Below are 11,336 nucleotides of genomic sequence, written 5' to 3'. Positions count from 1 at the left end.
TATGACCTTGAATTCTGCCTGTACTATTATCTTTGTCTGAATTTCTAATTAGGCACCACATGTTGCCATTATTTAAGCAACCCGGGCATCTCCAATCTGGATGACTTCTTGACCTTGGGCCTCCTTGACTTACCCTTTCCTGTAACATCCAGTAGGAAGGCTGATGCCCCCACCCACAGACCGTGGAAGGTGCCAAGCCCTTCTCAGCGCCTCTGAGGGCTAAACCTGGGGATTCTCCCAAGCCTTTCCTCACGGAAGCCCTCTGCTTTATGGCAATCTGCCCCTAAGCCCACATCTATGCGTCAGACTTTCCTGAAGGTTCACTGTAGGGTGGGAAACCGCAGCACAGAGCAGGAAGCAAGTTCAACACCAAGGTGAAACAACAGGAGTCCGGGTAAATAAACTCTGGTGCATCTACAGAGTGGAACACCGTGCAGCTGTAAAGAATCACAATAATGAGGGGACAGGTGGCACTGGGAAGATGGTAGCTGGGTTCAAAACCACGGAACCTCTGGTATATTACAGGAGATTTCTGAAAGAGATCTGCCTTCCTGATGAAAGAGAACTTGGTGAATTCAGAACCACAACTGTCAACACAGGTTCAATTAGTACTGCAGTCGGTTCTCCTTTAGTGAAGCTGGGAAATACTACAGTAATGTGTAAGGTTAAAGCAGAGTTTGCAGCACCATCTACGGATGCTTCCATAAAGGATCTGTGGCTCCCACTGGGGCTCTTCCACCCTTGTGTTCCATTGAGATTTCAGTCTGGACCTCCTAGAGAAGAGACCCAAGCCGCCAGCCAGATCACTGAAGATATCACTGAAAATTCACAGATAATTCAGAAAGGGAATTTATGCATTTCTCCAGGAAAGCGTGCTTGAATTCTATGCTATGATCTCATTTGCCTCTCTCATTTGCCTATTATGGAAACATTTTGGATGCCTGCACATTTGCTTTGTAAGCAGCTTTTTAAGATGTACAGTTGCCTGAAGTTGCTAGAAAGAGACTATTTTAGCAGAAGTTAAGAAGAGAAGTTATTTGAATACTAGAACTTACCCAGCTGCAACTTCCTTTGCCATGTTTGATGACACTTTGATCATAGCTGACCTGACTGGAGAGGAGGAACATCTGGCAACTGGAATCTTAGTAATGGAAGAGGAAGCAGGCTCTGGTGTCCTCACCAAGCAGGTAAAAGTGGGCTGACTGGAGCTAGACACCAGGACTAGATGAACCGAGCTCTTACAAGACACAAAGAAATTTAAAATGCAATGGATGAACTAAATAGTATGAAACCCGAAGAAATGACCACCACGTTTTCAAACAGATTTGTAAAAATTGTATTCGTTACACTGTGCACAAAACTTTTACACTAATTAGCTGGGCGTGATGGTGCACGCCTGTAGTCCCAGCTACTCAGGAGGCTGGGGCGGGAGGGTTGCCTGAGCCCAGGAGGCAGAGGTTGCGGTAAGCCAAGATCTGCACTCTGAGACCCCATCTCAAAAAAAAGAAAAAAAAAAGAAAATGTTATACTCAAGAAATATCAAACTACATTCTTCTGAAATATAGTTCTAGTATTTCTAGATGTTTCTGGTATTTATGGTCACTTCACACATATATTATGTACAGTGAAACCATTTTTTTTTCCTTTTCTTTCTGAGGCAGGGTCTTGCTCTGTCACCCAGGCTGGAGAGCAATGGCTTAGGCAAACCAACCCTAGTATGTTAAACCATTTCCCTGTTATCGTTTAAAAACCATAGGATTGTGCTTCTCTATAAAGTGTGTACATTCAGCGGTGTAAAATACTGACATATTAAAAAACAAAAACAGAGGCCGGGTGCAGTGGCTCATGCCTGTAATCCCAGCACTTTGGGAGGCCGAGGCAGGCAGATCACCTGCGGTCAGGAGTTTGAGACCAATCTGGCCAACATGGTGAAACCTCGTCTCTACTAAAAATACAAAAATTAGCCAGGCATGGTGGCAGTGCGCCCGTAATCCCAGCTACTCAGGAGGCTGAGGCAGGAGAATTACTTGAACCCGGGAGGTGGAAAAGGTTGCAGTGAGCTGAGATCATGTCATTGCACTCCAACCTGGATAACAGAGCGAGAATCCATCTCAAAAAAAAAAACAGAAAAAATAACGAGGAAGCTCTTGCTGCTCATGGTATGCTCACTAAGTAAATATAGTGCCAAGCAAATGCTGAGTAAATACAACGCTAGGTGCAGAATACTGTGAATGGCATATTTACCAAAGAAAGGGGGAGGGTGTGGGAGTGGGGGAAGTGAAAACATGTTGATATACATTTGCTGCGTATACCTAGAATATCTCTGGGAAACCACGTAAGAATCTGGTGAGGGGAGAAGGGGAGGGAGACTTTTCATTATATATACTTTCACACTCTTAAAATTTTAAAAGGCCAGGCGCAGTGGCTCACGCCTGTAATCCCAGCACTTTGGGAGGCCAAGGTGGGCGGATCACGAGGTCAGGAGTTCGAGACCAGCCTGACCAACATAGTGAAACCCTGCCTCTAGTAAAAATACAAAAATTAGCCGGGCGTGGTGGTGCGTGCCTGTAATCCCAGCTACTCAGGAGGCTGAAGCAGGAGAATCGCTTGAACCCGGGAGGCAGAGGTTGGAGTGAGCCGAGATCATGCCACTGCACTCCAGCCTGGGCAACAGAGTGAGACTACATCTCAAAAAAAAAAAAATTAAAATATGAAAATATACCACTACAAACAAAAATACTTTTTAAAAATCAAGATGAGGCTCAATTCTGCCTGGAGATTTCTGTGATGGTCGTCCTCACCCACTGGCCCTCTTCCGAGGGCCCCATCTCCACTCCTCTCTGGCCAGTTGTCTCAGAGATAGATGCCAGCTTCCTCATATCTTATGCAAAATTATCACTGTCTTGACTTCATCTTCACATAGTCAAGCCATGCCCTTTTCGCACAAAGGGCCCATTGCTGTGATTTCCCCACAAAAGAATCATTTCCCCAAGAGGAACCATGCCATGTCCCTAGAAAGCAGAAAGAGTTACAGTATCCTTTGTATTAAACAGCCCTGAAGTGTTTCTGCCAGGTCTGTTTCCATGCTTGCCTCTTCCAGCCTGGATTGTGGGTCTTGAGAGCAAAAACCTGTTTTATGCATCTCTGGGTCCCCGGCTTCATAGGTGGTTCCAAATGCACCACGTCCCTTCTTCAACACCTGGCACAGCATGGTTCACACAGACGACCCCTAGTAAATGTTTACCAGGTTGAGTCGCTTTGGTGAGGTGTGTGGACATGGAGAGATAAGACAGAGGGTGGAAGTTGGGCCAGATCTGGAGCACAGCCAGAGGGTAATTAATAAAAACAGCTCACATTTATTGAGCATTTTACTACTTGCCAGGTGCTCCTCTCAATGCCTTTCTGCATTAGCTCATATAATCTTCACAACAACCCTACCAAGCAAGTTCTATTATTATCCCCATTGTACAGATGAGGAAACTGAGGCACAGAGCAACTAAGAAACAGTGTGTTGTTCAAATACTGTCATGTTCTATGGGTGCCATGATGTATCTGTGGCTAGGAAGTAGTTTTCTAGAACGTGGCCTTAAATTAGACTCACTTGGGGATCTTCTAAAACTCCTGATGCTCAGGCCACAAACTACACCAATTAAATCAGCATCTCTGGAGGATGAAATTGTCAATGGTAGTTTTTAAAGCTCCCCGAAAGATTCCAAAGCGCAACTGAATTTGAGAACTAGGGATCTGGGCCAAATCCTTTATAATTAACGCACACGGAGATGTCACGGCGCAGAGAGAAGTGATTGCACAGGGGCACACAGCAGGGCAGTGGCTGAACCTCTGTCCTCCAGTGCCCAAGGTGGGTCTTCTTCTGCGCCCCCAGCCCCTTCCTCCATGTTGCTGTAGGCACTGAGCTGGCAGGCTGCTAGGCCCACATGGATCTTAGAGGTCTTGGCTCAAGGCTGGCTTGGAGGAAGATCCCCAGGACAGGCTAACAGATCCCCCTCATCCCAACATGCCCCCATTTAAGCAGCTCCAGAGGCTGGATGCCTTAGGGCAGAGCCCAACCTGGAAATTCTCCAGGCTTGGACACCACCCTGGATTTAACTAGAGCTCAGGGAGACTCAGGATGGGTGGGGCTTGGGGCAAAACTTCACGGGAGTTGTGCCACAGTCACAGGCAAAAGAGCCGGGGCAGGCGCAGAGGCTAATTTCCCTGACCCCGCCCTGTGTACTCCCCTCCTCCTCTCCCCACCCTCTGATGACGCACTGACCCCTGCCCTCCCCTTCAGTTCCCTCACCCCTGATTGGGAGGTGACGGGAATTCATTTCTGGCGGCCTGAGGGCCGTCAGCAACTTGTTTTCATTCTAGGGTCTGGCTGGTCCAGATAGGTCCATCCGGGCCCTATGTCACACAGGGGACACACACACACACACACACACACTCACACACACTCACACACACCCCAAACAGAACCTCTGGAGAAAAAGAAGGGAGGCACTCCAGGGGTTCTGAGTCACGGGATTTAGGGCATTCGTAGCCAAATGCCACTCTTGGGAAAGCGGTGGAGCAGTTCACAGGGAAAGTCAAAGAGGCTGGACAGGGAACCAGTTCTCCTGTAGTCTTCCTCCCCTCTCCTCTAGCTCAGTGGTTCTCAACCCTGGCTGCACATAGAACCATTTAAGGAGCTTTTAAAAAATGCTGCTGCCTGGGCTCCAGCCCTGAGAGAGTTCAATTCAACTGTTCTGTTTAACTCCAGGGAGAGGCCAGGGCATCATCTTTTAGTTCCCTGGTTGATGCTGATGAGCAGCCAGGAAAGAGAGCCCTTGCTGATGGAAATATCCAGGCAGGATGGATTCACTCCCAATCTCACTGGGCAGATGGTCAGGGGAAGAGTCTGCCCTTTCTGTTGGAGAGGGGAGGGAGGCGTTGCAGACAATATGCCCCAAGACCCCATCTTCATGTCCACCATCAACACAATGCAGTAAAAGGGTGGTTAAAGAACAGGAGCAGGTGCTCATTCTGGCTCTCCCCTTTCGTCACCTTGGACAAATTACTTGGCTTGTCAGAGCCTCAATTTCTTCATTCATAAAATGGAGAGAATAGTTGCCACCTAGGAGGTACTCGTGACAATTAAGTGATTAAGTCTACACAGTCCTGAGCACATAATAAGCAATCAATAAAAAGTAGGCTTTAATTGTAAAAAAATGAAAGCCGGTTTGCACACCTATGTTCATAGCAGCTTATTCACAACAGCTAAAAGGCAGAAGCAACCCAAGTGCACATAAGCAAAATGTGGTTCATACATGCAATGGAATAGAACCTTAAAAAGGAAGGGAATGGCCAGGCACCGTGGCTCACACCTGTAATCCCAGCATTTTGGGAGGCCAAGGTGGGCGGATCACCTGAGCTCAGGAATTTGAGACCAGCCTAGGCAACTTGGCGAAACCCCATCTCTACAAAAAAATACAAAAAGTAACCAGGCATGGTGGCACATGCCTGTAGTCCCAGCTACTTGGGGGGCTGAGGCGGGAGGATCACTTGAAACTGGGAGGTGGAGGCTACAGTGAGCGAGATCATGCCACTGCACTCCATCCAGCCTGGGGGACAAAGTGAGACCCTGCCTCAGAAAAAAAAAAAAAGGAAGCGAATTCTGACACTTGCTGCAACATGGATGAACCTGAGGACATCATGCTAAGTGAAATAAACCAGTCACAAAAAGACAAATACTGTGTGATTCCACTTATATGAGGCACCTGGAGTCATCAAATCCAGAGACAAAGTGAAAGGGTGGTGCCAGGGGAAGCGGAAGAAGAGGGAATGGGGAATTCGTGTAAATTAATGCAGAGTTTCAGTTTTATAAGATGAACAGAATTCTGGAGATAGAAGGTGGGGATGGTTGCCCAACAATATGAATTTTTTGTTTGTTTGTTTGTTTTGTTTTTTTGAGATGAAGTCTCACTGTGTCACCCAGGCTGAAGTGCAGTGGCACCATCTCAGCTCGCTGCAACCTCTGCCTCCCGGGTTCAAGCAATTCTCCTGCCTCAGCCTCCTGAGTAGCTGGGATTACAAGCACTCACCACCACGCCCAGCTAATTTTTTTTTTTTTAGACGGATTCTTGCTCTGTTGCCAGGCTGGAGTGCAGTGGCGCAATCTTGGCTAACTGCAACCTCCACCTCCTGGTTTCAAGCAATTCTCCGGCCTCAGCCTCCTGAGTAGCTGGGATTACGGGCGCGTGCCACCACACCCAGCTAATTTTTGTATTTTTAGTAGAGACAGAGTTTCACCATGTTGGCCAGGATGGTCTCGATCTCTTGACCTTGTGATCGTCCTGCCTCATTCTCTCAAAGTGCTGGAATTAAAGGCATGAGCTACTGCACCCAGCCAATTTTTTGTATTTTTAGTGGAGACAGGATTTCACCATGTTGGTCAGGCTGGTCTCGAACTCCTGACCTCAGGTGATCTGCCCACCTTGGCCTCCCAAAGTGCTGGGATTACAGGCGTGAGCCACAGCGCCCGGCCATATGAATGTATTTAATACTACTAGAGCTATACACTTAAAAATAGTTAAGATGGGCTGGGCGCGGTGGCTCATGCCTGTAATCCCAACACTTTGGGAGGCCGAGGCGGGCAGATCACCTGAGGTCGGGAGTTCAAGGCCAGCCTGACCACCATAGGGAAACCCCATCTCTATTAAAAATACAAAAAATTAGCCAGGCGTGGTGGTGCATGCCTGTAATCCCAGCTACTTGGAAGGCTGAGTTAGGAGAATCGCTTGAACCGGGGAGACGGAGGTTGCAGTGAGCCAAGATTGTGCCATTGCACTCCAGCCTAGGCAACAAGAGTGAAACTCCATCTCAAAAAAAAAAAGTTAAGGTGGTAAAATTTATGTTATGCATATTTTACCACAATTTTTAAATTGGAGAAAGAAATAAAATAAATAAAAGACAAAATTAGCAACCCAGCTGCCCTGAGTGACTGTGTACTCCTAGAAAAGAGTGGACATATGGCCCTGGCTTCAGGCCTCCCCTTCTGAGATAGATACCAGGGGACAGATGCTCAATGAATGAATGAACTCAGGATTTATACTGATAATAAACAGGAAATAATAGATCGGTTTAAATATTTACACGGTGTGCAGACTTCAGGGCAAGGACATTACCAGGGAGGGGAGGGGGGGTCAGACAGAAGACACAAAGAGAATGTAAATGTTAGTGGAACATGGGGGCTGAAGCCACCCAGACGTGTGTTTCAAGTGCACTCAGGAAGAGAGGAACAACTGCAGGAGGGGAAAACCCCTGCCCAGGCCCAGGGAGTCTGCCAGAAGCCTGGGCCACCCCGTTCCTTCCTTCCAGGGGAGATCCTTGTTTACCTTGCGAGGCTGGAAGATAATGTAATCAAATTATGACTCATTATTCTAAATGACCGTCTCCAGTGGAGAAGGCAGGCAGGGAGGCCGGGAAGGGGATACAAGTTGTTTTCCAGGACTTTATTTGCTCATTCTCCAGCTCTCTCTGTCCCCAAGCCCTTTCCTCTCTTTCGGCCTCCCCCTGTCCTGGCCCCTCCCTCCCTCTTTCCCCACTCTGCTATTTCCCCACCATCTGCTCCTTGGGCATACCCAGGATTGAGGGAGCAGAGCAGGTTCTTCTCAGTCTCGGCAGGTGACAATGAATAGGACAACAGGAATATCCTGCCCCCCAAGAAACCCCTTCCTCCCAACCCGACAGCAAATGCAATATCTCTATTTGGGATTGAGGTCAGGTCATTTGATTGAATAGGACTCTGTCTCTGACTTGCTGAGTCACTTTGGGCAAATCATTTGTCCTCTCTGGAGCTAGTGCGAGTAGGGGGGTTCATTCCAGAAAGAGGAACCCCCTCTGCCTGCCCTTTCCTGCCTTCCAGAACTGGTGTAAGAATGAGGGGCCATCCCACCCATCAGAGACCCTCAGATCTCAGAGACTCAGGGGCCTGAGGCAGATGAAATACACAGGTTTTCAGCAACATTCCATCACCTCAGACACACCCCTGGTATCTAAGGTGATGGAATGGCCCTGAGCTCTGGACCCCGACAGAGATCTGGGGACCAACCTAGCCTGGAAGCAGTGAGCTGGATACCTACCTAATAGTCCATGTTCCCCCATCCCCCTCCCTGCATTCATTCAAACCTGCATGCAGTTTCTGAGAGGAAGGCAGCAGGGCACAAGTTCCTTTAAAAGGTCAGATGGGAAAAAAAAAAAAGGGCAAAGAAATATTCTCTCTCTCCCTCCGTTCTTGCCAGCTGCCTCCCAATGACCCAGTAGGAGTAAGCAGAGAGGCCGGCTCCACTTCCTCCCCTGGGTTCTCACGTTCCGTGACCTGGCAGCTCCTAGTGACAAATGCATCAGAAAATCTTCTCTGGATAGCTGCTCATAGAGCTAAAAAAAAAAAAAAAAAAAAAGTCTTCTCTGGGGTCAAAAGGAAACTGTAAGCAAAGGGAAAAACATGGCATTTTTCCAAATATCAAGTTATGACAGCCCTCTCTCTCTCTCTCTCACACACACAAACACACACACACACACGCACACACAAGCTGTCTGTGGAGCACATACCACGTGGGCATGAGTACCCATGTCCCAGGCAAAATCTAGTTTATATTATTTTAATATGAATACCCTCAACTTTAATAAATTCACCCTGAAACCATCAGATCCAAAGTTCACTCAGATATTTCCTCAAGTCATGAACAGTATTAATGAAGGAGTGTTGTGACTGCCCCTGTCCTGTCTGCCCTGCAGCCTTCTCACACCCTGCACCCCCTGCCACCCCCACCTAAGCACAGTCTTCCTGGAGGACCACAGTGGCGCTGGCAGCAATGGCAGGGGCAGGGTGAGAAAGGGAGGAGAAAGCTGCATTCCCCTGGCTCCCACCTCCCACTCTGTGCCCGCCCAGCCCCAGAGATGGAGACGCTAAGAAAGTACTTTAGCTCTCCAGTGACAGAGTCATAAAGTTGGAAGCTGGCTCACAGCCTCCTTTACCCAGGCTTTCACTCTACACTGAGGTCACTCTAGCCCAGAGCAGTCCGGGGATGAGCCCGGGGTGCCACCGCCCATCAGAGACAGACCCAGTGCGAGAAGCAGGTCCCCTACCCTCCTCATCAGCAGGGACGCCCCAGGCCTCTTCAGCCATCTCTTTTCTCCCTCTCCTGCCACCACTCTGTGATGCTTCCGTACCCCCAGGCCTTCCCAGGATTTCAAGGAAAGCCATTCCGAGCAGTGGCATTCACCAGGGGCCCGTGCCAGCTGATTCCTAAGGTGGTCCCCCTCTCACCTACATGCCTGTCCCTGGCCTGGGGCCAGGTGATCTCCTGGCCTTCTGATGATGCCCACAGCACCCTCCAGGTGGGGCTGGGAATTTATGGGAGGACCTGGGGATTTCCTCAGGATTCAAATCAGGCCTTTTGATGGAGGTCCTGCCAATCCTGCTGCCAGATCAGGGCCCACCTTCAGCCCATCCCACTGGCTGACTCCCAGGACACCATTTCTTGCAAGAAGAGAAACTGAGGCTCAGCGAGGTAAATGGACTGGCCCAATCTGACCCAGCTGGTCAGCAACAACTCCAGGGCCTCCAGGCCTTCCACTTCCATATGCCTGCCCAGAATAAAGGCTATTCCCAGAAGCCCTGGCAGCTCAGCATAGCCATACAAATAAGTTCTGGTAAATGGATAGAAGTCATAGTGGGTACAACTTCTAGGAGGTGTCTTTAAAGGATGGCAGGTTGGTTCTCCTTTCCGCTCTATGGAGGATATAGGCATGATGGCTGGAGCTAAAACAAGCATTTAGGACTATGAGGGGGCAGAGCAACAAGCTGGAAGGAGCGTGGATCTCTGACTACTTCCAGCGTCCTTTGCCATCTATTTAAGCCACTGCTATTTTGCATTTTCTGTCATGCGTAGCTGAGCTAACTCCTAACTAACACAGTGGTGAACACGTTAGTTTTCCTGCCCAGCACTTTCCCTTTTCCCCTTCTTTGGAAAAACGCCCCTTCTTTTTCCTTTCCTGCACTTTCTCCATATAGGTCAATTGGGGCCTGTCAATCCTGGTGTCTCAACCTCTGTCTCCAGGCCAGAAACCATTGGCAGCCTCATGGGGAAATAATAATGAGTGAATGAAGTGAAAATGCAAAGAGAGAGAAGGAGACGAAGAGCCTCAAGGTGCTGGCAGCTCTGGCTGCAGTTGCCCTGAAGCCCCACTGAACTCTGCCCATCCTGGGTTGGTTGTAAGAGATAGTAAATGTCCTTCTACAAGCTGGGTGACTGTTACTTACAACCCAGAATGACCTGGCCAATGTGGAAGAGCATGTAATCAAGCAGCCAGAGATAAAAGCAGACCAGCTCTGGGATGACAAAAAGGAAAGGAAGAATGTGCAGAGAGATCAGATGGAGTCCTGACAAAGAAGGCGAGACTCAGGCCAAGCCTGAAGGAAGCGGGGGCTTTGACTGGCAGATGAGTAAGGGAGGGAAGGAAAATGAGCATGGAGGGGGTTCTCAGGGTCTGTGTGGGACAGGAGGGGAGAAAAAGTGGGAAAGGTAGGGAATGCAACATCTCAAAAGGCCCCATATATTAAGTTTAGGAGCTAGGACTTTAGTCACTTTGATCAGCAGGTCTCAGACTTTAGTCTTCTAGGAGAGGCATTCCCTAAAAATACAAATTCAGAGCCCCACTGTTAGAGGTTCTGATTCATTACCTTTGGGGAGAAGACCAAGACCGCACCAGAAGTAACCCTTAGAAAGGCCAATGGTAGGCAGTAAGAAGCCACTGAGCAGGAAAGTGACCAAAGGTGTTAAGAAAAATTAGACTGAGGCCAGGTTCAGTGGCTCATGCATGTAATCCCAGCACTTTGGGAGGCCGAGGCGGGTGGATCGCCTGAGGTCAGGAGTTTGAGACCAGCCTGACCAACATGGTGAAACCCCATCTCTACTAAAAATACAAAAATTAGCCGGGCATGGTGGCGCACGCCTGTAGTCCCAGCTCCTCAGGAGGCTGAGGCACGAGAATCGCTTGAACCCGGGAGGTGGAGTTTGCAGTAAGCAGATATTGTGCCACTGCACTCCAGCCTGGGTGACAGAGCAAGACTCAGTCTCAAAAAAAAAAAAAAAAAAAAAAAAAAAAAGGAAAGAAAGAAAAAGAGAGAAAGAAAGAAAGAAAAAATAAAAGTAAAGTTAAACCGTAGCAGTAGAGCAGATTGGAGGTGGGAAGCCTGAAGGCAATGGGAAAACCAAGGTACTAGAAGGTGGTGGGAATTGAAACAGCAAGGAAGGGGGGAAATTATGAAGTAACTTTGAAATTCATGAAATGTG

The 11,336-nt window shown here is 48.5% G+C and overlaps 1 pseudogene; it reads left to right on the top strand.

Annotated features, from left to right (window-relative positions):
• Window positions 1-481: 481 nt before the first annotated feature.
• LOC129473774 (exosome complex component RRP43-like) lies at window positions 482-1,261 on the top strand (annotated as a pseudogene).
• Window positions 1,262-11,336: the final 10,075 nt, after the last annotated feature.

This window comes from Symphalangus syndactylus, chromosome 23 (genome assembly GCF_028878055.3).
Source record: "Symphalangus syndactylus isolate Jambi chromosome 23, NHGRI_mSymSyn1-v2.1_pri, whole genome shotgun sequence".
NCBI lineage: Eukaryota > Metazoa > Chordata > Mammalia > Primates > Hylobatidae > Symphalangus > Symphalangus syndactylus.
Note: the sequence above shows the minus strand (reverse complement) of the source record. Positions and strands in the feature narration are given on the sequence as shown.